Source organism: Eschrichtius robustus, chromosome 16, assembly GCF_028021215.1.
Source record: "Eschrichtius robustus isolate mEscRob2 chromosome 16, mEscRob2.pri, whole genome shotgun sequence".
Taxonomy (NCBI): Eukaryota; Metazoa; Chordata; class Mammalia; order Artiodactyla; family Eschrichtiidae; genus Eschrichtius; species Eschrichtius robustus.
Window position 1 is genome coordinate 90,267,642 of NC_090839.1, and position 25,996 is coordinate 90,293,637.

The 25,996-nt window shown below is 46.4% G+C and overlaps 1 protein-coding gene across 3 annotated transcripts in view; it reads right to left on the bottom strand.

The window, feature by feature from the left end:
* The window catches only part of SDK1 (sidekick cell adhesion molecule 1), a 539,173-nt gene that overhangs the window by 249,159 nt on the left and 264,018 nt on the right, over window positions 1-25,996 (bottom strand). The gene's annotated exons all lie outside the window — the stretch shown is intronic.

The window sequence follows — 25,996 nt, forward strand, 5'->3', positions numbered from 1 at the left end:
CCAGCTCCTGAACAGGTGAAGCAGGCATGTAAATTTCTGCGTTAATAATCCATTGTGTATGGAGCTGCCGAAGAAGACTCTCCTATCCTATCCTTCTAAATGCTGTGTCCTTAATCGCTCGTTAGCGAGAACGCGCTCACAGCCGCGAAGGTGCTGGGCAGTGCGGCAGGAGGCATGCGGGGCTGCGGGCAGTGCCGCTGGACAAGCCCAGTTACAGAAGCCCTCCTGCTCCCTCCGGAGGAGGGTCCGCACCGGCCGACTCACTTCTTGTTTACTGTACAACAGTGGGAGGGAAAGAAAAATGGGAGGGAATACAGCCGTATATCCCATTTACAATTTTATCTTTACGTGTACTTCCATTTTTATCTCAATACGCTTCTGGACTTTTCTATTGACAAGAGAGGATAAATAAAATAATGTGACAGCTTGACAAACAATCCAGCAGTTTCTATTCTTCTCATTTATAACATGTTTGAAAACTTGCACATTTGGAAATCCATGGAATGTTACAAAGAATGTATTTTCATCGGCAGAGAAAAATGAAGGTGATAAAAGGCAACTCTGCAGCAGGCTTATTCGTTTGTTTATTTATTTCGGGATGGGCCCAAATTGGTAAACCACAGAACAGGAGTGTGGATTTAGGAACTGCACGGTTGGACCCTTGAGTGATCCAAATATACAGACAACAGCTTTCCATTTAAGCATATAAATGCATAACCTACCGTTTAATGCAAAAGAACCACAACCAACAGAGAAACTGGGGCCATATGTAGTTTGGGTGGGATAGAGAAGTAACAGGGTATTCTTCAGGAAATTAGGTCAATTTTCCAAATGGCATTCTGAAATTATTGAGAAGGTACCTAGGCACAATAGCAGATCACTTTTAGCTTCAGTGAGAAATGCCCTTGAATAATTTTACCAAACATGCCAACCTGGGCGTGGAGCCCAAGCCCACCGGGGCAATTGATGCCCATCTGAGGCTATTAGCAAGGACAATGGGGAACTGCAGGACCCCTTGGCAGGGGCCTCTGAAGCCTTGGTCCCTTCCATCCGCAGCTGGAGGAGTTCCAAGGAAAAAGTTTTTCTCACAGTTCCCATGAGACACGAAGTATTTAGAGGCTGGCACATCTGCAGGAAGAACACCACTGCACTGAGCAAACCTCGAGCAGAGAAATCAAAACCACATCTGGTTTCTTTAGTGACCATAAAGCCATCATTTGGAGGACCGGAGCTACACGGATGGGGGCCTCTGCCTCCGCAGGCTGCGGGCCCCTCTGACAATGGCGAGCCCATCCCTCCCAGCCGTGCTCTTCCCCTCGCTCCGAGCTCCACGGGACCCTCCGCTCACTATGCTTGTTTGGTTTGTGTCTGTCTCTCCCCGCAGGAAGAAGACCAGGGGCACAGGCACTTTCGTCTGTTCTGTTCTAGCCATTTTCTCGAGGCCTACAACAGTGCCTCGTGCACAGCAGGTATCCAGTAGGTATCTGTTGATTGAACATGGAGACAAGGGCTTGGGTTCCTGTGCTTCACCCGCCACGTGGCAGGCGCTCTCTGAAACATCCCAGCCGCCCTCCTCTGACCTGAGCGCCTCCGCCTGCAACAACTTTCCCCATTCCTACCCCCCACCTGCACTGCTGCCTGCTGAAGTCCACCCACCCATCGGGGCCAGGGAGCATGCCACCTCCTCCAGGAAGGCTTCCCAGACCCTCAGTTAAAGTGCCCTTCCCTCTCGGTACCTGCTGCATGCTTTTTAAAAATTGTGGCTAAATATACGTAACATGAAATTTACCATTTTAACCATTGTTAAGTGCAAAGTACTGTGGCATCAATTTACACAGTTGTGCAACCATCACCAGTATCCCATTCCAGAACTTCATCTCCCCAGACTGAGACTCTGTCCCCATTAGACATCTGCTCCTCATTCCTTTCTCCCCAGCCCCCTCCCCCTCTCCTGCTTTCTGTCTCTGTGAGTTTGACTCCAGGTACCTCACGTAAATGGAATCATACAGTATTCTTTCGTGACTGGCTTATTTCACGGAGCATAATGTCTTCAAGGTTCATATATGTGGTAACACGTATCAGAATTTCATTCTTTTTTAAGGCTGAATAACGGTCCATTGTATGGACGGACCACATTTCGTTTATCCATTCACCCGCTGATAGACACTTAGGTTGTTGCTTCTGCCTTTTGGCTGTTGTGAATAATGCTGTTATGAACATGGGTGTATGAGTATCTGTTCAAGTCTCTGTTTTCAGTTCTTTTGGGTATATATCCAGAAGTAGAACTGCTGAATCATATGGTAATTCTGCGTTTAAGTTTTTGAGGACACATCATACCATTTTCCACAATGGCTGTGCAATTATACCTTCCCACCAGCAAGGCAAAAAAGAGTTCCAATTTCTCCACATCCTGACACTTGTTGTTTTCTCTTTGTTTAGATTTTTTTTCAAAGTAGCCGTCCTAATGGGTGGGAATAGTGTATCATTTGATTTGATTTCCCTACTGATTAGTGAAGTAGAGCATTTTCCCATGTGCTTAATTAGCCATTTGTATAGCATCTTTGGAGAAACATCTATTCCGGCCCTTTGCTCAGTTTTTAAATCAGGTTGTTTGGTTGTTGAGTTGCAGGAGTTCTTTATATTTTCTGAACATTAATCACTTATCAGGTGTAGGATTTACAAGTACTTCCCCCTATTCCATGGGTTGCCTTTTCACTCTGTTGATAGTGTCCTTTGATGCGCAAACGTGTTTAATTTTGATGAAGTCCAATTCATCTATTTTTTCTTTTGTTGCCTGTGATTTTGGTGTCATATCTACGAAATCACTGACAAATCCAGTGTCATCAAGCTTTCCCCCCTATGTTTTCTTCAAGGAGTTTGACAGTTCTAGGTCTTAGCTGTAGGTCCTTTGACCCACTCTGACCCTGGACCTGGGGTATGCGGTGTAAGGCACGCAGTGCACTTTTCACGCTTGGTTAGTATCGCTCTGGAGCTGGTGTTGCCCATGCCCTGCCCACAGTCTCTGTCACTTTCCGCTTACTTACCAACCCATGACTTTCTGCAAACACCTGCCAGTTCCTATCTGAGGTCATTCTCTGGCCAGGGGTATGACTGGACTACAAGGGTGAGGTGGAGAGATAAGCCTGCATGCCTGGACGTTAATGTCCCTGGAAGTCGTTCTCAAGGAATAAAGCATGGGAGCTGATGAATAAATCCTTGCACTTTCTCCCTCAGTTAGCGACACTACAGTGGCTTCTATCCAGTCTCCGAGGCTCCTGGGGGACCCAGGCCAGATGTTCACTGAGGGGATGGGCTCACTCACTGATGCACCTGCGCTGGTGTCTTTCCCTTCTCTGTCTCCTTTGCCCACTCCTTTGCCCATACTTCCTGGGATCACCTCTAAATAAACGCCTGCACCCACATTTTCACTGAACTCACACGCTCTGCTTCTGGGGGAAAGTGAGACAAACCTTGGTCTCCTTCAGACGAGGGCACCTGTACAAGCGCATATCTGCCCCATCCACTGTAAACTCCTTAAGGTGTGTGATTTTTAGTCTTCAGAGCCTCTGGCAAACAGTCAGTGCGTTAACAGATGCTTGCCAAATCGAATAAATCTAACTTTACAGTTTCCAAATAGACATCAATATCTGTTCCTAAAATAATCAAATCTCTTCCCAAGACAAGAGTTTTGCACGTAAGTTTCTGGAGAGCAGCACAGTCCTGCTCCTGAGACATGTTTATGACCCTCTGTCAGGCTCAAATCCTGCTGAAAATCAGATTGTCTTTACATAGCATGAATCACAAACAGAATCTGTAACTAGAAAAGTGTCTCACAGATAAAACCAAGAACAAAGAAATGCAATCCTGAGTCCCTGGAGAAAACAGAATATTATCTTAACAAACGCTGTGAGCACATGAGAGAAAGAAAAAAAGAAAAAAAGGAGATAAATAAGAGAGAAAGGGGTCACACAGTATGTTCGGCGGAGTATATCAGGAAAACCACAGTTGTGCCCCCCTCCTTAAAATACAATAAAGATCTTCAGAAAACCAGACTAAATTGAAGTTATTTTCCCTGCTACAGACACCACTGTTCAACTCACAGACTAGAAATTATGGCAGTTGAAGCTCAAGGTAAATTCATGGTCTAGTTATAAAGATGCCTGCTTGGGAAGCCATACCGCAGGTGAACACTCCCAGGGCTGTTACTTTTGGAAGACTTTGTTTGACTGGAACAACATAAAATTGAAAGCTTTGTATTTTACAGCTCCCCCAGCCATGTGAAAACACAAAGAGCTGAGGGGCCAATATTTTGAGAAACAGGTTTCTCAACGTTTCAGCTCCTTCCCAGAAGGGGCACCCCACAGACCAACAGATGACCTTCTTTTTTTTTTTTTCATATAAGACTGATATCCTAAATAAAACCAGAGCTTCTCAAATGAGAAATCCAAGACCAATAAAACCTCTCACGTATTTAGTGTTTCATAAAACTGAAATGCCGAAAGGTGGTTATACCCAGAACTGAAGAAATATTTTATCGATCGTGTGGTGTTTTCTTCTGTAGTCCCACCTTAAATGCAAATGTTCATACAAATATACTGATGAACACTTCCTCTGCTGTGTTTTTAGGTAATCAATTTCTTATTTATTTCATCTTAGAAGAGAGCAAACTCCGAGGCAGGAAATCTTGCAGGTATCCTAACCAGCACAGAGCAACTGAGAGTACGACATGTTCCAAAACAATGAACAGTAAGTAAACAACCTGATGGATAACCATGGCCATCAACCATATTCATTCCAAGCTAATTCTAGGAATAGAACCGTATTCTGTTTCCTGACATTAGGATCAAGGAGCATTTGTCTCTGGAGGATGGAGTGAGGACTTTACCCCAGCTCATCTCTAGGTGGGCCAGGCAGGGCTGTATCTCTACCAACATGGTGGGGCTGACGGCTCCCGATGCACCAGCGCAGGTTCTGGGCTCGGCCTATTTGGAGATTCATCACGCTGAGTGGAGAGCGCTGGCCCCAAGAAGAATAAATAATCAGGTTGGGGACATTCAGCTAGAGAGCAGCGCCACACACAGTCTGAGCACACAGGTGAGACAGGAGCGGGGGTCTTGGCTTGTTTCTTGGTCTCTCTCTCTCTCCCTCTCACTCCTGCTTGTGTGTGCGCTCTCTCTCCCCCGTCTCTGGAAATTAGGTGGGTCACTGTCCTCGATGGGGAGCACAGCAAACTAGACCACAGAATGAGCCGGGGCACAGGGAGGCTTTGATAGTGACGGATGACAGCTCATAACTGTGGAGGAAGTTCCCCTTCTGTTTCCCTATCTCTTTTCTTTTTGTTAGCGTTGCTATATCAGAATTACCCTTGGGTGTCACAACAGAGGTACAAACAGATCAGGAAATCTTAAGAGAAGAAAATATTTCTTTTCCTGTCTGCCCTAGCTTCCTTTAAATGAATAAAGTCAGTCCCACAGTGCAAGAATAGAGTACTCAGCAAGAACAAGACATTTTCTGATATGACCCAAGGTTATCTGTTTAAACCAACTGGTTCTCTACTCAATCTGCTAGGAAGCAAGGAGTTGTTTCTTCTTAAATGTCAACACAACCTCATTTATATTTTGGTCTAAAATCAACACCGACAATAAATCTAAGGTTGATGACAGAAAGAGGGAGAGTGTATAAAGAGCAGAAGCTGTGTATATAAAGAATTAAGCCTACAAAACACAGCTAAGATCCCGCCTAAGATATATATTTAAAATTAATTATTGCAGGTGTTATGAGAGGGGAGTGCGCTGCTGGTAGAAACATAAGACGTCTGTTCACATAACCTGGAAGGCAGGTGAATAAAAAATAAACTCCTAATCCCATTTATGTGATTGTTCAGATATATTAAGAAAGAAACTGGTCATTGTGGGCCTATTTAAAACGTGGAAGGTTGATGATTACTCAGCAAATCTGGACAGTGCAAACTATCACTTCAAACAAATGAGCACTAAGGGTGTTTCACACACTTAGCAATCTGTTGTAGTTTTAAAGCAGCATGGGCACTCAGCTTTCTGCGTGACAGCATGAATAACAGATTTATAGAGGATTTACAGGAAATCCAAAAGTAATGATGGCAAATCTTTAAACAATAGGCACTTCCACCAAACCTCTCCCAAAGCTTCCAATAAGAGGATCCATCTATTTATTTAAAAATTTACCTTAGTGTGTGTTCAATCCATGGAACTACTCATTTATTGGCAGTGAAATGCCCCCACAAGCTTGCACAGAGGGGGAGACAGAACGGAACTGGAGCTAGGACAGTGCTCTCTTTAACCAGCATGGGATCAACCGGCACACAGACGTGGGGCGGAACTCACGGAGGAAGGCAGAGGGGAGCTTAAGGAGCTCAGAGTCCACCCCACATGCCTGAATATAGGCAAGAGTCTTCCCCCAAATTACTTCCCCCCGAAGTGGGAGCTGCCTTTGGTTGAGTCCTTTAAAAGTCTCTCAGATATGTCCATGACACTCTCTCACCCTGTCACATCTCACCCCTTCCCCTCCCCATATCCTCAAGTCCATTCTCGACATACACACACTACCAAATGTAAAATAGATAGCTAGTGGGAAGCAGCCGCATAGCACAGGGAGATCAGCTCTGTGCTTTGCCACCACCTAGAGGGGTGGGATAGGGAGGGTGGGAGGGAGGGAGATGCAAGAGGAAAGAGATATGGGAACATATGTATATGTATAACTGATTCACTTTGTTATAAAGCAGAAACTAACACACCATTGTAAAGCAATTATACTTCAATAAAGATGTTTAAAAAAAAAAAAAGTCTCTCAGATGACAAACGCTCCCTTTATTTCTTTGTTTTGAAAATTAAGTACTGCTTGGGAAAGACACATTAGCCTAAAATAACCCCAATTGAAACATGTGGTGGTTACCTGGAAGGAGTCAGTTTTCAGAAAGATGTGGAAATTTAACATAGGGTTAGTAATTATGCTCCCACTTCTAAGTGTTGGTTATTGTTCTGAAAGGCCTTTTAAATATCATTTGGAAAAGCAAAATGTTCATGTGGTACATCCACACTGTTGGATGCCACCCAGCACTAAAAAACACTGAGGAAGCTCTTTATAGACTGATATAGAAAGACCTCCAAGATGTACTGATAAACGAAAAAGCAAAGTACTGAACAGCAAATAGGACATGCTCCTTTTGGGGTAGGAGAGAAGGAAGAAATAAGACTACGCATGCATATTTGCTGTTACTTACATAAAGGAAAATAATGGAATAAAAAAATAATTCGGTAAGACAGATGCAGGAATCATTTTTCTTTTACAACTAGGCTTTTCTAAGAAATGGCTAAAGATAAGACCTTCTAACTGATGATAAAAATACAAATCAAATATATTTATAAACATACTTTTCCTCTTCTAAACCTGGTACAGAATTTATTTTCCTCAGAGTGTCTTTTCTGATTAATTTCAACCCACTCACTAATTAGCTTAATTTGACATCAATATTTTCAGTTTCCAAAACACTGAAAAACCACATACAGTTTTACAAACATTCTTAAGACCTTTTTATTTATATCTTCTAAATTGGTGCTTCTCAAACCTTCATGTGCACACAAGTCATCTGGGGAGCCAGTTCAAAAGCGGATTCTAAAGCAGCACGTCTCGGTAGAGCTAGCTTGCACATCACTCAGCTCCCAGGTGAAGCCTGTCCTGCTGCCCACGCTCTGGCAGCAGAGCTCTCACTAGTTAGAAGGAAAAGATCATGCTTTTCAGCACATGGTGAGTTTTCAATACATATCAACCAACTCATTGCTCCTCAGAGTGGAGCTGGGACCTGCAGTACAGACCTCTTCTGGGAGCTGGTTAGAGGGGCAGAGTCTTGGGCCATACCCTGGGCCTACTGAATCAGGACCTAAATGTTAAACTCTCTGAGTGATGTGTAAGCTCATTCAATTTGAGAAGCTCTGTGCTAGGTGATCTTACTCTTCAATTAGGATTATTTTCACATGTTTATCAATTACATAAAAGAAAACACGTAAAAATACTCTGTCTTTATGAGTGTGACTCGGCAGGAAGTAGTCCTGCTGGGGGTGGAAGGACGCAAGGTCTGGGACAACTACCAGGGGAAAAGAGGCAGGAGGAAACTTGGGGTGAGTCCGAGGATTTCTGCACAGCACTGGCATCTCCAGAGATTCTAGAAGCTACCAGTCTGGTGGAACTTCAGTCCTGCAGAGGAGGAAGCAGGTGGAAGGTGGGTTGAGCCTCGGCAAGCTGGGTATGCTGGTAGGTCAAGACAGGACTGATACCACAAGGGAATGATTAAAATGTGGACACCGTGGTGTGGAGGAAGGAAAGGATGCTAGGAGAGGGCTAACAAATTGGGCAGGAGAGATGAGCTAGATATTGATGAAGTAACAGGGACAAAGGGCAGGAAAAATGGAAGGGAAGGATGACCATGAACAGAATTAAAGATCCCAAAGGCAGAACATTTTCAGAGATTATAAGGATTACAGCACATTTATTAACTGCTTAGTGTGGGCCAGACTCACTGTGTGTCCATTATCATGTATATTTCTATTGTTCACATTTTGACAGATAAGGAAACAGACTCACAAGGTAGATTTCCTGCCCAATGTCACAGCACAGAGCTGGATATACACCCAGGGCTTTATGACTAGAATCTGTGCTCTTAACTCCTACCCCATCCTAACCCCAGTGAGGAGGTCCCAGGTGTGGCCACACACAAGCAGCAGAGATAAAAGTCCATAGAGAGAAGGCTGAGAAATCCTGCAGCCAGAGTGGTCATTTCAAATGCTGAACTCAGGCCAATCTTCCTAGAACCCAGGCTCGTCACACGCAGACGCTGATAACTGCTCCAGGACCTGTCACTTTGAGTCTACACACCCCTACCTTGGGTGGGAGACATTATCATGGTTCACAGTATGTTGAGCTCTCTGCTCCTTCTAGATATAAGGGGAGGATCCTTCTCTTTTCCCAATGAGTTAGGTGTAGGTACCAGTTAGCCATGTATCGATAACTGGTTTTGGTCCATGAAATGTGAGTGGAAGGGATCTACATCATTTCCAAGCAGATGCATTCAAGCGCCTCTGTGCGACCCCCTGTGCCCCTGCAGTGAAGCTGCGGACACACCACATCTTAGAGCAGCGACACACCTGACAGCCCGGGTCTGAGCAGTGAGCAGCCTCTTCTCCCACACAGAACCTCTGCTGCACATGCAACGTGAGTGAGAAATAAACTGTGTTGTTTAGGCCCCTGAGACGTTCAGGTTGTCATTATTGCAGTGTTCCTCTGTCTACCCTGACGGATTCACTTGGCTTCCAAGAACCCCTCTAATCCATTCCTCCCACATAATCCGACTGTATTCTTCACTTCTCCCCAACATCCCTCCTCAACTCTGGTCATGCTGGTTTCCTTGCACCTGGCCTATGTCTGCTGCTCTGCACCTGGCCCGTATCCAACCCTCCACCCCTCCCAACCGATCTACGAATGACCTCATAGGCCATCTAGTTCCACAGACATCCTTCAAGGGCCAGATCAAATTCCCCCACCTCTGAAATTTTCCCTAATCACTCTGACCCCTTCTTCCAAATCCATAAGACCCTCACAGAACACATTACACAAGGTAACACTTCAATAAACATTTTGTTCAAAGGAATTTAGAAGACCAGTTCTGCTGCCTTGTCTAAAAATGCCAACAGAATCCTGAGATTAACCTTCAAAACATCCCTGGGAGTGGGGGAAACAGGGCACTGCTTGTATGTTCCTTATAGGTTAAGGCACAAATCTGGAATGCTCTTCTGGTTGCTGGTCTCCAGAAAAGAAGGGTAGAAAGGTTGGAGAAGGACACACAAAACAGCCAGGGCGATGGCACAGGCGGGGTTGTCTGGTCTGTGAAGGGCACTGCGTTCAATCTGGCAGATGCAGGCTGGGCAGATGGTCACCATCCATAAAACCCTGAAGCCTGTGTACAAGATCAACAGGGATGGCGCCATCAAGTCTCAGTAACGAATGACAGAATTCAGTGGCAAGTCTGGACTTTAAGGACAAATAAGAGGGCAAATAGAGGCCAACTCTGCCCAGATCATAGTTTGACCAAGAGTGAACATAAACACAGTGGTTCCTAGCCCATAATAAACTTTTAAGGCAGCTTAGACTCTTTTGAGGAAGACTCCTATATGTTTAGAGTTGACACTGGAAAGGACAGCTATATCTAATGTCTCCTGATGACACTGTGAAAGAGCATCAGATGGGACAGAGAGTTGGGTCCAGCAAGGCAAATTTTATCTTCTTAAAAGAAGTTAGGGCTTCCCTGGTGGCGCAGTGGTTAAGAATCCGCCTGCCAATGCAGGGGACACAGGTTCGAGCCCTGGCCCGGGAAGATCCCACATGCCGCGGAACAACTAAGCCAGTGCACCACAACTACTGAGCCTGTGCTCTAAGCCCACGAGCCACAACTACTGAGCCCACATGCCACAACTACTGAAGTCTGTGTGCCTAGAGCCCGTGCTCCACAACAAAGAGAAGCCACCGCAATGAGAAGCACATGCACCGTAACAAAGAGTAGCCCCTGCTCGCCGCAACTAGGGAAAGCCCGCGCGCAGCAACGAAGACCCAACACAGCCATAAATAAATAAATAAATAAATAAATAAATAAAAGAAAGCAACTTATTATTACTTTAAAAAAAAAAAAAAGAAGAAGTCACCCTCCACACGGCCGTCTGGCCCAGTGGCTGAGAGGGCACGCAGGGGGAGGTGGGGACCCCCCACCTGAGTCTAACTCTCGGCTTCCCACTCAGCTGTGCGAACGTGGACACGTTCCCGACCGTCTCAAAGTCCTAGTTTCCTCATCTGTAAAGTGGAACAATACCTCCTGCCTCAAAGGTTGCTGTAAATGTGAAGATGAAAGGGCACGTGAAGCATGGGATCCAGTCGCAGGTACAGACTGAGGGTGTTTTCAGTGTGTTTCTGCACTTCTATCACTGCTGTTGCTGCTGCCGTCATTCTCTGTATTACTGGTCTTTCCGAAGAAAATGTGTCTGCTTCTGCTGCTGGGTAGAACGAAAGGTACATAAAACTGTCTTGCAGCTTTATATTTTTGGACCTGAACTGTTCTTTGTCACTTTTGAGCAGTTTCTTTTTTTTTACTAAAAAAAAGTTTCATCATCATAAATAATATTTGCACATGTAGATAAAATGTGCATATATTGATAAAATTAACTTGTGAAAGGTTTTTAATTAAGTCGTAGAATTGAGGCATCTTAAACTAAGTAATAGTATTAGCTCACTACAGGGAATTTTATACTGAAAAAGTAAAGAAAAGATCTGTTCAACTATCTAGCGAATTCAGACCAAAAAATCCACTTGCACTTTAATCAACTAGCCTAGCAGCCCTAATGGCTCTGGATACAGTAGATAATGACTATAATTTATGTTAGCTGAGAATTCTATTAACTTTCCTATACCTTTTTTGAGGTTATATCATTAATGGCTATTAATGCTTCCTAATCAAGACAGAGCCAGTCACTGAAACAATTAACCTATTTCTGAAGGTGCAAAGAGAAAGATAATTCATCAATTTCCTATTTTTTCCCCCTGCTGCAACACTAGGCTGGCTTTTGTCACTAGATACGCTTCTCCTCAGGACTCACGGCAGCTGCTGTCAGCGATCGAGGACACACAAAGCATGTGTTCGTTTAGAAGGGTCGTTGCTGTAGTTCTGCGGTGAGGAACAGTCATTTGTTAACTCAGGTAAGAGCCTCAGTCACAACCACGATTTCCACCATCTAAAGACATTAAATGAAGCTAGATTCCTGCAAAGAAATACACCTCAAAATCCCATCTACTTATGAAATTAGAGGGTATTGTTTTTACTGCCGAGCAGATCTCTCTACAGTGACCTAAGGCACGTCCAGACAAGCCAGTTGGACAGAACAGCAGAAGATGGCGCAGATGGGGCACTGCCTGTGCCAGCCAGTGGCTGAGCTTCAGCCTGAGCCCTGGTGCACCACACGCCCGCTGAATGACGGTGTCACGGAAAGAGCTCACGCTTGGCCTCCAAGGGCCTTGTGGTTTGTTTGGGCTTTGCTGCCCACTCTCTGACCCTGGCCAGCTTGTTCCCCACTCCAGCTTCCTCTTACTACAGGAGAAATGGGGCTGCACTGCTGTGAGGACTAGGTGAAAGAACGCATGTAGGTGCTTGTAACAGCGGCTAGCACGCGGTAGGTGCTCAATAAAGTGAGTGCCTCAAAATACCTAACTACAAAGCAGGAGAAAAACTAAAGAACCCAACATTTACTGGATTAAAAAAATTTTTTTCCGCTAAGTCATGTGATTGCTTTAGAACGTCATACATTTTTTAAAAGATTCTCAAATACCAACACGTTTATCACCTTTTCCATATAATGTTTAGTCAGACCTGGTTCCTTAAGACCTCAATTTCTGAGCCTCCCAAATCCAAACTATGAAATCTGAGGAACAAAACGGTGTCAGCCCCTACCTGCCCCTCATGCAGAACGTGAGCCGATGGAAACCCATCGGTGGACGGATCGGGAGCCTGTCTGCGGCCTGAAGCCCAGGACTGAGGACCCCGCCTAAGTCCTAGGAATGACCAGGCTATCGAGACTGACCTTTATTTAAGTTCAGGTCCCCACAAGTCCTGTGGGAAATGTGGCTTCTGCCTACTCTCTCCTTAAACGGATTAATCCTGAAAGGATTATGGTTCCTGCTTGACATAAGGGGAGAAGTCAAGCAAGTTGGCCTAGCCACCGAGTTACGAGGTGGCTGGGATGGAGGGTGAACCCAGATCTGTGGGACTCCCCAGCCCGTGTCCCTAACCACCACGCCTCACCGCCCCTGAGACACACATGGCTTGTATGTGACAGCCTGTGCTCTAAGGGGTGAGTCTGAAGTCAAAACAATTTAGTGCCATTTCCCTGGAACCAACCCCAGAGCACCATTTGTGGAGCGCCTACTCTTTGCCAGGCCTTAGGCTGCGTGTCTATTCACACATCACCCAGTCACCGCTCGAATCAAGCCTGAGGTTGATGAGGTCACGTCAACCGCATTCCCCGCCTCCGAGGGTTCCTGGGAGCAGCGAAGGGTCCTCTGCTGGCAAGGAAGGAGTGCCGCCGACCGGGCTGCTGAGCACCACGGCCAGTGTTCCCTCTGCTGGAACTCGGGCTCCTGTGACCTCCATTCGTGTGTGTTTAAGGAGGCGCTTATTCTGGGTCTGGAGGATCAGAAAAGACGCCGTGACTGTGCACGGGTAGAGCTGATCCACTCCCCCTGCAGAAGCTCCGAATACTCGTCACAGGCTCGTCTCGGGCCCCTGTACTTGAGGACGCCGAAAGGGGTAAGATGTTTGTACCGCTTACTACCGTAAAAACCTCTAAAACAAATACAGTATGCTAACACATATATATGGAATCTAAGGGAAAATAAAGGTCATGAAGAACCTAGTGGCAAGACGGGAATAAAGACACAGACCTACTAGAGAATGGACTTGAGGATATGGGGAGGGGGAGGGGTGAGATGTGACAGGGTGAGAGAGTGTCATGGACATATATACACTACCAAATGTAAAACAGATAGCTAGTGGGAAGCAGCCGCGTAGCACAGGGCGATCAGCTCGGTGCTTTGTGACCACCTAGAGGGGTGGGATAGGGAGGGTGGGAGGGAGGGAGATGCAAGACGAAAGAGATATGGGGACATATGTACATGTATAACTGATTCACTTTGTTATAAAGCAGAAACTAACACACCATTGTAAAGCAATTATACTCCAATAAAGATGTTTTAAAAAAAAACACAAAACCTCTAAAACCGCGGAAACTCAAAGGACTGTTGAAAACACAATTCCTAAAAGATAATTTCCACATCATGAATGGGAAGAGGTGGCGCGATGACGGCCCGGAAGGGAGGAAGTGGAGGTGACGTGTCCGGGCACAGGGAGGCCGCGCGGGGGTCCCCTGAGCAGCCGGGACGGCACCGCGCGGCCTCTCCCAGCAGGCGCTCCGCCCGATCACCTGCTATTCCGAGACAGCGACAGCCCTCAGGCCACCTTCCCTCGCTGTAGAGAGAAGCGGGGTCCTCGTGCCCGAAGAGTCCCTGCAAGGAACGCGGGCCGGCCCTTCCGGGGCCTGCGGGGTGGGACCGCGGGGCGCAGGGAGGCCCCCTCCGCTCCGCCCCGATCAGCACCGCCGCCTCGGCGACCGGAGTCGGGCCGCGGGGGCTTCTGCTCAGGGGACACGCCGACGCCTGGAGCGCTACTGGCAGCATCACTGGCCGCCATCCGGCCCTGCTCAGCGTCCCCGCGGCGCCCTTGCCCACGTCTGGTGCCAGCCGTGTTAAGAGAGCGTGAACCGATCTCGAGGGGTCAGTCCTCTGCTGCAGTGACGTCACCGTCCCCACGGCAAGCGGGTGGCGCCTCGCGTGCTCATCTGGGTCCGAAGGCCCCCGGCCCTGCGCCGCGACACCCGGCTGCTCGCTTTGCTCCGTCCCACGCTCAGAAAGGGCGGGCGGCCGCTGAGCTGCCGCTGGACGGGGCGACAGGGAAAGGCGGCTGACGGACCAGACCTCGAGGGCCAGCCTGGAAGGCAGGATCCGGCAGGTCGTGGAGCGAGAGACAGACCCCAGCTCCTGTCCCCACAAGACCAGCGGGGAAACGACAACGGCCGGAATGCGGAGTGAGAATCCAGGACCTGAGGTCCCGGACAAGGGGGCTGTTTCCGGTGAAGGCCGGCCCCTTCCCCATAAACGGTCACAAACACGGCGACAAGGAAACAAAACATTTGAGTGGCAAGAGTTACGACAGACAGGAGGAGGGCGATGGGTGAAGAAATTCATTATTCTCTTTAGTGCCACGTGGTAAACTTGAAAATTAACACGCCGCCGCTCCCTGCGGGATGGCTGCTGGGACGCTGCAAGCTCATCAACAGAGCGGAGGGACCGCGCGCCTAAGGGGAAGGGCCGCCCCGCCTCGGTCATCTCGGCGCCCCTGGAGAAGCGCCCTGAGCGCTCTCCTCCGTCAGCAACAGGCTGCACGCAACAGAACTGAAAGGGACGTGCCGGCATCGGCCTGCGTCCGCGTGCCTCCCGCTTGCTGCCCGACAGCGACTGTGCACATGGCCGGGGTGGCCCGGGATGCACCGCTGGCCGGGGAGGCTGCACCCTGTCTCCGCGCCGGGCGGATGCCTATCCTGCTGTCCCGGCTACGGGCCCCTGGTCAGGAAGGGCCTCCTTTTTCCGTTCCCACATGCAGAGCATCATTCTGTCCAAGCCAAGTACAACTGAATGTCTTCCAAGAAATCATCCAGGAGCCAAACTGCACTTTCTAAGAGCACACGTAGCCATCCTCAGCTCCGTCCTGTCGCACACTCCTCACAGGCCACTGCCATCAAGTTGAGCCACTGTGGCTCAGAAACACGTGGCAGCCCAACTTCTCCCCGCCACCGGCATCTCTCACTGCCGCACAGGCCGGCCTCACTGACCCCCTGGCGGATACGGCAGCTTCCCGGGTCCTGTGAGTCTCTGTGGTTACACACCCTTGGGTCACCCTGAAGGCTGCCATTAAAAAAAATCAAACTCCTGCCCCTAGGTGATTTGAACTCACCCATTTTGTGCTTCTTAAATCCCTACAGAAATTTCCAGAGGAACAAAATAGGGAAATAACTGTATTAATACTGAAAATCAGGATTGCTTCCATCCACAGGAGAGTTTTTGCAAGGTGGTATGAATGAGCTCTGAGGGGGCAAAGGCTTAACTGATCTGAATTCCCATCTGCAGAAGAAAAGTCAAAGGGACTCCCACCTCACCCCCTGGGGAACCGCATAAGTGTGGCCAAGGTCAGAATGAGCAGTCTTCATTTTAAAGCATGTAGAGGAACATCTCCTTTATGAAACGGAACACTTCAGGAAATTTCTGAACCACACTGATTCAGATGAGTCAGAAAATCTGAATCGAATAAAAAACTCATTGAGAAGAGTCAATAATATACTATAAATTTGAAAATGGAATAATCTGAGGTCAGGAAAGATTGTTTTTAGATGAGAATACGATTGCCAAAATTAAAAATGCAATAGAAGCCCAGAAGAACAGATCAAAATAGTGCATAAAATCAAATCAGTGAATTTGGCTGGGATTGAGAGTCCTTCCTAGAATTCAGAGAAGACAGATTAAACGAGCTAGGAGGAGAAGAGAAGCAAAACGGAAGACTGATCCAAGGGCTCCACTATAAGCACAATAGAAATTCCAGACGGCAGAAGTAGAGTCAGTGAAAGAAAAATGTTAATCACGTTAACAGTGTGGAAAAATTCCCTGACATGAACACAGAGGATCTGCATCTTCAAGACAATAAAAGGGCTTCCGGAGTACCAGGAAAGAGAGAGCCACTACAGTCATGTCTCAGTAGAATGCTGTAGCTTCATGCAGAAACAAAACTTACAAGAGTCAAGAAAGATAAAGCAAGGTATCAACCCAGAGGAAACAAAAACGAAAACCAAAAACCTCCGGACTTCTTCTCTACAACATTAAATGCTAGAAGAGGATGAAGTGACATCTACAGAGTTTTAATGGAGTTAAACTGTATCGCAAATATCCTAAAGATGTCAATCACGGGCCATACCTTTCTCAAGGAATCTGACAGTTTTACTCCATGTCACACCCAGTGGTTTTCTGATAAACATTTAGCAGCCGGCCCTATCTGCAGTGTTCGACAATGACTCCCACCCTGGCATGTCTCAGGCTACATGTACGCCTACAGTCAGCACTCACCAGCACAAGACTGACTGAAACCCCACCCTCAAGCCCCCGACCCAAGGTTGCCCCAAGTTAACAGGCCTACAACGGGTAGGAATCTGGCCATCAGACTTACCTTCTCAGGAATGTTAGCAAAGAAACGGAGACGACTGTCAGCCACTGAATCTGAGCGGTCATGATGTAAAATTGAGTCTGCTGGCAGAAGAAGTAAGCAAAACAGGCTGGTGAAGCAGAGGAGGGAGCCAAGAGGCACGGAGGAGCAGAGACGAGGCCAGCCGGTTCCTGAGGAGCTGGAACGTGCTTTGGATCCAGGGAGTTTGTACTTTCAGTTTCTCAGGAGGCCTGGAGGTATCTTGTTCTTGAGCTCCATGAGATTCCCTCATTCCTTGTGTTCATATGAACCCCATTTTCACACTGGAGCCAGCAGGTTTTTATGGGTATCTATTTCTTGCAATTAAAAAGCTCTACTAGAACACCCTTAAAATAACAGCTCCACCTCTAGGAACTTAGGGTGAAGAAATAATTTTGATATTCACATAGATGTAGCTAAAAGGATATTCACCATTCTGTCTATAATGGTGAAAATCTGGAAACAATCTAAATGTCCAACGATTGAGAATTAGGTTGATGAATCATGATGCTTACTTAAAAAAAGAACACTAGGCAGCTATTTAAAATGATAAGGTAGATAGCTAATATTGTATAAGTAATAAGATACTAAGTGAACAAGTTTACAAAATAGTACACACAGTATGATCTAATTTCACTAAAAATGTCTATTTTTTATTTGTATGAAACATATACAGGCAGACTTTGGAGATATTGCTGGTTTGGTTCCAGACCACCACTATAAAGGGAATATCACAATAAAGCAAGTCACATGAATCTTCTGGTTTCCCAGAGCATATGAAACATAGTTATGTTTACACTATGCTGCAGTCTATTAAGTGTGCAATAGCATTATGTCTTAAAAACAATGCAATACCTTAATAAGAAAATACTTTATTGCTTAAAAATGCTAATCATCGTGTGAGCCATCAGCAAGTTACAACCTTTTTGCCGGTGGAAGGTCCTGCCTCGATGTGGATGGCTGCTGGCTGATCAGGGTGGTGACTGCTGAAGGTGGGTGGCGATCTCTTAAAATGAGACAGCTAAGAAGTTTGCCGCACTGCTTGATTTCCTTTCACGAAGGATTTCTCTGTAGCCTGCAGTGCTGTTTGACAGCATTTTACTCAGAGCAGAACTTCTTTCAAAACTGGAGTCAATCCTCTCAAAGCCTGTTGCTCCTTTATCAACTAAGCTTCTGTACTATTCTAAATCCTTTGTTTCACTGCAACAATCTTCACAACATCTTCACGAGGAGTAGATTCCAGCTCAAGAAACCACTTTCTTTGCTCATCCATAAGAAACACCTCCTTATCCGTGAAAGTTTTGTCATGAGATTACAGCAATTCAGTCCCATCTTCAGGCTCCACACTTCTAATTCTGGTTCTCTTGCTGTCTCCACTACATCTGCAGTTATTTCCTCCACTGTAATCTCAAACCTCTCAACGTCATCCGTGAGGGTTGGTATCAACTTCTTCTAAACTCCTGTTACTGTTGATATCTTGACATCGTGCCATGAATCAGGAATGTTCTTAATGGAATCTAGAATGGTGACTCCTTTCCAGAAGGTGTTCAATTGACTTTGCCCAGATCCATCAGAGGAATCACTATCTATGGCGGCTACAGCCTTACGAAATGTATTTCTTAAATAATAAGACTTGAAATTTGAAATCCCTCCTTGATCCATGGACTGCAGAATGGATGTTGTGCATGAAACTGGCATGAAAACATGAATCTCACTGCACATCTCCGTCAGAGCTCTTGGGTGACCAGGTGCGTTGTCTGAGCAGTAATATTTTGAAAGGATTCTTTTTTTCTGAGCAGTAGGTCTCAACAGTGGGCTTGAGATATTCAGCACATCACACTGTAAACAGATGTGCTATCACCCAAGCTTTGTTCTTCCACTTATAAAGCACGTGCAGAGTAGATTAATTATAATTCTTTTTTTTTTTAAATGATACAAATGAGCTTATTTATTTATTTATTTATTTTTGGCTGTGTTGGGTTTTCGTTTCTGTGTGAGGGCTTCCTCTAGTTGCGGCAAGCGGGGGCCACTCTTCATCGCGATGTGCGGGCCTCTCACTATCGCGGCCTCTCTTGTTGTGGAGCACAGGCTCCAGACGCGCAGGCTCAGTAGTTGTGGCTCATGGGCCTAGTTGCTCTGCGGCATGTGGGATCCTCCCAGACCAGGGCTCGAACCCGTGTCCCCTGCATTGGCAGGCAGATTCTCAACCGCTGCGCCACCAGGGAAGCCCAATAATTCTTAAGGGCCCTAGGGCTTTCGGATGGTAATTGTCTTCAACTTAAAGTCACCAGCTGCTTCAGCCCCTAACAAGAGAGTCAGCCTGTCCTTTTAAGCTTTGAAGCCAGGCAATGACTTTTCCTCTCTTGCTATGAAAGTCCTAGATGGCATCTACTTCCAATATAAGGCTGTTTCACCTACATTGAAAATCTGTTGTTTACCGTGGCCACCTTCATGAATTATCTTACCTGGATCTTCTGGATAACTTGCTGCAGCTTCTACGTCAGCACCTGCTGCTTCACCTTGCACTTTTATGTTATGGAGGTGGCTTCTTTCCTTAAACCTCATTAAACCAACCTCTGCTGTCTTCAAACTTTTCTTCTGCAGCTTCCAAACTTTCAGACTTTTCTTCTGCAGCTTCCTTACCTCTCTCAGCCTTTATAGAATTGAAGAGAGTTAGGGCCTTCCTCTGGATTTGGCTTTGGCATTAAGGGAATGTCGTGGCTGGTCTGATCTTCTGTCCAGACGACTAAAACTTTCTCCATATCAGCAGTAAGGCTGTTTTGCTTCCTTACCATTTGTGTGTTCACTGGAGTAGCACTTTGAATTGACTTTAAAATTAAAGCAAGAGGTGCAAGAGGCCTAGCTTTTGGCCTTTCTCAGTGTTTGACATGCCTTCCTCACTGAGCTTAATCACTTCTAGCTTTTGATTTAAAGTGACAGAGGTGCCACTCTTCCTTTCACTTGAACTCTTAGAAGTGACTGTAGGATTATTAAGTGGCCTAATTCCAATACTGTCATGTCTCGGGGAACAGGGAAACCCGAGGAGAGGGAGAGAGATGGGGGAACAGCCGATCAGTGGAACGGTGAGAACACACACAGCGTTTATCAGTTAAGTTTGTTGTCTTACGTGGGTGTGGTTCGTGGTGCCCCCAAGCAATTACAATAGTAACATCAAAAATCACTGATCGCAGATCACCACAACACATTAATAATAATGAGAAAGTTTCAAGCTAGAAAGTCATACAAGACACTTCCCTCTCTTTAGCCCCATAAATTAGTGTATCATAAATCCTGCTGACTCTACATTCTCCCCCAAACTCACAAGTATGATCCCTTCCCTCTACCCTCTTTGCCACTCGTAGTGCAAGCCCTCGTGTTATCTCATCCGACATACTGCAAAAGCCTTCTTCCAGTTTGCCCACGTGCTGCAGCCAGCATGGTCTTAAGACGCTCACAGCGCTGAAGCCCTGAATGAGTTACCACGACCCACGGAGTAAAGTCCAAAAGTCTCAGTATGCACAGCACGATCTTCCCACATTGACCCCCAGGCCCATATTCCATCACCTCCCTGAACACAAACTGGCCGCCAGCCACGGCGGAGTGACTGCCATTCCCGGGGTGTCTTCCCTGCTTCTGCAGGCGGCTCCCTGCCAGCACTGTCCTTTCGCCTGGTCCTCCCCACTGCTTCCTTTTCATCCTGAAAGGCTCAGCGAACTGTCCTCTCCTCGGTAAAGCTTCCTCAGAACTGGCACCCCCTCAGGCTAACTAGGGGCCCCCCTGTGACCTTAGAGCCCCTGGGGCTTGCTCTAGTGGTCACTAGCGCTGATCACCTGTCTAACTGTGGTTCTGCTTGGTCTCTTCCCGGGAGGACTGAGGCCTCTCTGAGGTCCAGTCTGCGTCTGGGATGTGAGGCGTGTGCGCAGCCCGGGTCTCGTGCAGTCTCTGACGTGCAGCGGGTCCCAGTGAATGACACCGTGAGGTCCTCGACTAGACTGTAGGTTCCGTCGAATCAGCAGCCCCTAGCCACCCCACAGGGCCCAACGCGACAGCACGCTCGCCGTCAGGTGACCACTCAGAATCTTTAAGTGCTCTGAAAGCCGATGCTGTGCTCAGAGGCTGACTCCATGGGGGAGAAACACATGGCGATGGTCAACGCCTTGACGTGATCAGTGCTCTCTGCTAACTCTCTCAGTTCACCAGCAAGAGTGAGAAAGCCACTCTAGCTCCTCTGCCCCCCACTCCTCCCACTCCAGCTGCCCTCCGTTCTGTCCTCACTGGATGGGTGGGCAGGGCCGGGCACATGACCCGTCTCTGCTTCTCGACCTGCAACTTCAGGGGGGCCCCCTGGCCTCAGCAAAGACAAAATCCGACGTGAAGGCAAGGTGCACACCTACGGGCCGCACAACCAGCCGTTCACCCTAGGTCTTGCCTCTCTGCAGATGAACTAACCGTCCACTGGTCACTGACACACATCATTATGTCCCAGGGAGGGAAGGTTGACTCTCAGGATCTGCTAGGAACCCTGGGTTGTTTGGTTTGTTAGGCAAGGCAGGGAGAAGGTAAAAGGGAGTAGAGGGAGGTGAGGCGCCAAAGACAGATCGTGTGAGATGGAATATCGTTAATAATAGTAATTATATTAGTGATAGCTTGAATTATTCATATTTAGTTAATAGTCATTATATTAGCATTGATAGTAATAGTTATGAACTAATGGGCTAATGATGATTGCACTGAATGTTGTAATAATAATGGATAGAAGAAGAATTCTATGCCAACAGATCAATCTGAAAAGAAGTAGAATATAACACTGTAAGTGGTACAGATGTATTCATGAGAAAAAGGGTGTGAGAAACCACGTATGTGGAAAATTATTAGAGGATAGATTGGGCCAGCTAAAAAAGGAAGGCTTTCGGTAGAACTGATATCCAACGTCCTTTCCTACAGATAAACTTGAGTAACCCACAGATGCTTCCCGAGTGTTCCCAGACAGCATGGTGTGGAGATGGGGGACACAGGGGCCCCCGCTACTTCTGGGGTTCCCAGTCGTCCCCTGAGTTTGGGCTGGGAAGGCAGTGCCTGGGGCAGCTGATCTGAGACACAGTCAAGGAAAATATTGCCGTGATCTCTGCCTAGAAGGGAACTCCTACAAAACTATGGATTCCTCAGGAGGCCCATGAAACTGAGTTTCCTGGGCCCTGAAACAGAAAACTAGAATTAAAAAAGAAGCTGTTTCTGCTTTATTGAGACTTTGCTCAGAATCCCTGAGCCCTAAATCTTCTCATCTTCCAATGGTGACCATATACCCTGAGTGCAGGATGAGGGGTGTGTGTGTGTGTGTGTGTGTGTGCAGAAAACACCGTTGGGGCAGACCTTCATAGTGGCCCAGGGAGGCTTCAGACCAGGATGGTAGCACCAGTGTGACAGAACAGTGCAGTCAGTTAATACTTTTTCGTGACCTTGGAAAGCTCAGGCACCTTCCAGAATGCTAAGGAAACAGATTCCCTGGCCAGAAGAATCTGGCCTCTTGAGGCAATACTCTGCAACATGCAGCGAATGTTGCATGTGAATTCTCCAACACAGAGAGCCTTTATAGACAGAATATGGCTTTTAAAATGTGCCTCACAAGAGACAATTTTGAACAGAGTATTGTGCTGTGGCAATGTGGCAGCACAGCAGAATAATGTTTTTGTCTCATCTCTCTTTGAAATGTTCCGGTTGTCTCTCTGCTGAGGCTCTGTGAGCTGCAGAGAGAACAGAGGTACCGAGCTCTGCACATTCCACCGGAAAATAATGCGACTGTCTGCTGATGCAGCAAGAGGGGAAGCATCGTACACTGTGTCATTGTTTTCCCTGCAAAGAAACACAATGCTTCCACATCGGCAGCACCAAAAAGTTAGCAGTCCCTTCAGATGGCCTTTCAATCCACGGGCGCTTTTATTATTTTCATACATTTTAAATGAACCTTACCCTCGGCCTCTACTTCTTCTCCTATAAAAGATTTACTTCCCCCTGGGTGTCGATGCATAATGATCCTTAGTGCGCATTTATGTTTTCAAGGCTGTGTTTCAAGCCTATTGCATTTAACGTTTATCCAAAAGAGGCTGATTTATGTATTAAGAGGGACTTTACTTTGAGCAAGTGAGGTATACAAAAAGATAAAGCCAAAGATCATGTGAATTAAGAGAGGATTCTTTAATCATCGAGCTTCTCTGTAGTAAATTTTAAAATATTTGTACTTAGAAAGTGTGTATTTGTTTGAAACCTCACATTGCACAGCGCATACAGAACAAATCCATCTGCACACACTTGATGCCTGGAAGACACTGCACCAGGCTCTGTGGGGACCACACAGATGGTCCCTGCCCTCCAGGCGTTTCCCAGGCTTATCATCTCCGGGAGGGCTGGGGACACACTTAAGTATTAAGGGTCAATCAGTGCTGTCAGTGGCCGTGCCACCCTCAGGAGGCCACAACACGAGGATCAAGGCCCGTGCCCACTCCACCAGCTGCCCCTAACACAGTCCACAGCGCCACCCACAGAGTAGCTGGAGCACCGGCCCAGGGCCAAAGCAGGAGTTAAGACTAGAGGCCGTCGGGTCACCACCTGAGAGCTTGAGAATGCAGCCAAACTGGAGGACAGCAGAGGCAGACATGGAAGGAAACCCAGTGCGAGAAGTCAAGCATGCGGGTACAGCTGTGTCCGAAGACAGTCTGCCCCTGGACCCCTCCATTACCTGTGCCAAGAAATTCCCTATTCATTTGTACAGCCGGTTCCAGGAATAAATAACCTTCAGGGGAGCCAGGAGGAAAATGGGCCAAGAGGCACAGTCAAAGGGGCCACCTTCCTAATCTCCTTCCCGCCCCCTGTCCACCTGAGTAGAGAAAGACCATCTAGATGTGGCTTCACTTTCATCTCCTGACAGACCATCCTAGAACCCCAAGATTACCTATGTTGGTGGAAAGAACACCTACAGATGTAGGGGACTTCAACCCGTGCCTTTCAAATATGGCTTATTCCTTCTTTATTCGAAGGCATCCAAAAAATGATTTCTTTTCCTCCTGAATCCCCCAAAGAATGCTGCCTTTTCCTTACCCCTGCTCTAGAGACCAGGGAAAACACAGGTAAAACACAACTATGTATTCTCTTACAGAAGAGCATGATTTCCTCTTTGACATCACAAATATATTAAAAGTGATTTGGAGAGAGAAGACAACTATCGCTATAAGCTTAGGGGTGATAAGCAGCTGAGACGACCAGATGCCAGAGTTCTTAAAGGAAGGAAGGGATTGTTAATGGCCAGTTGTAGCAGACAGACTAAGGGTCAGAACACCCTGACACGTCCACCACACGCTTTAGGGGTCATTCCCCTAAAGTCACGATGTTGTTTCCATGTGACCCACCCTTTCTGCTCATAGCTGACTGGGCCGTGGGTGGGCATCTGGCCAGCAGTCTATGAAGGGACCTGCCAGTGTCACCTGGGCACGAGGTCACGGTGGGGAACTAGACCAAGAAGATCTTCACCTAGATTGGGTGACTTCCCTCAAAGCCTGCCTTCCTTATTTCCACATGGGCCTGAGCAGTGAATTCTCTGTCACTCTCTGGAACCCAAATGAGTGTTTGTTTTCTGCAGCCCCATGTGTGGAGTGTGTCAGACACACAGCAGGCATCATCTGGGTTAGAAATCCAGTTCCACGGACATTCCATGCTTCTTCTATCACAGCCTTCACCACAGTGCACTATAATCTTCTCTCTCTGCCTCTGTTTCACTCACTAGGACCCACGTCTTATCTCACTGATATCACAGAATCGAGTGTATTGTAGACACTCAATACATGTTTAAGTAAAGGAAAGCTAAGCAGCAGAGAAGTGATGAGAAAGGCCAGGGGATAACTGTGAAGCAGGAATGAATATAGTGCTAATTCAGCATCACCCCAAGCCCTAAACAAACAAACCACCCCTCCTGAAATAAGAATAAAAAAATGAGCAGTATGTACACAAGCACTCGCTCAATCAAATTACTGTAGTTCCACAGAAAATCACATTGGATGCACATGGTAATATGTAACAGTAACTGGGCGATTCCAGAGCTACAAAGTATTGGTCTTAACTCTGAATATCATAAGTGTTAACCTAGACAGAGGAAGCTTGCTAGAAGACCCTCATTATCTCTGCTGTTTGAGTGCTACATCTTTTGTGATTTATTTTATTTTGCTAAGAATGTATTTAAAAAACATAAAATTACCATATGATGCAGCATGCCCACTCCTAGGTGTATACCCCAAAGGATCGAAAACAGGGACTAAAACACACAGTGAGTGTTCACTGTAACACTATTCACAACAGCAGAAAGGTGGAAACAACCCAAAAGCATATTGACAGGTGAATGAATAAACAAGTTGTGGGACGTTCATTCAATAGAATAGTATTCAGCCAAGAAAAGGAATGAAGTTCTGATATATGCTACAATGTGGATGAACCTTGAAAACATTATGCTAAGTGAAATAAGCCAGATACAAAATGACAAATATTGTATGATTCCACTTTGATGAAATATCTAAAATATGCACATTCATTGAGATAGAAAGTAGATTAGAGGTTACCAGGAGTGGTGGGGGAGGAGGGAATGGGGAGTTAATGCTTAATAGGTATAGAGTGTCTGTCTGGGGTGATGAAAATATTTTGGAAATAGATATTGGTGATGGCTGGACAACACTGTGAACGTAATTAATGCCATTGAATTGTACACTTAAAAATGGTTAAAATAGCAAGTTTTATGTTATACATATTTTACTACAATAAAAAATCTATTTAAAGTTGTTTTTAAAGATCTATTTTTTTTAAGATCTATTTTAAAGATCCAGCAATCCCACTCCTGGGTATACATCCAGAGAAAAACATGGTTTCAAAGGGTACATGAACACAATGTTCACTGCAGCACTGTTTACAATAGCCAAGTCATGGAAGCAACCTAAATGTCCATCAACAGATGAATGGATAAAGAAGATGCGGTACATATATACAATGGAATACTACTCAGCCATAAAAAAGGATGAAATAATGCCATTTGCAGCAACATGGATGGACCTG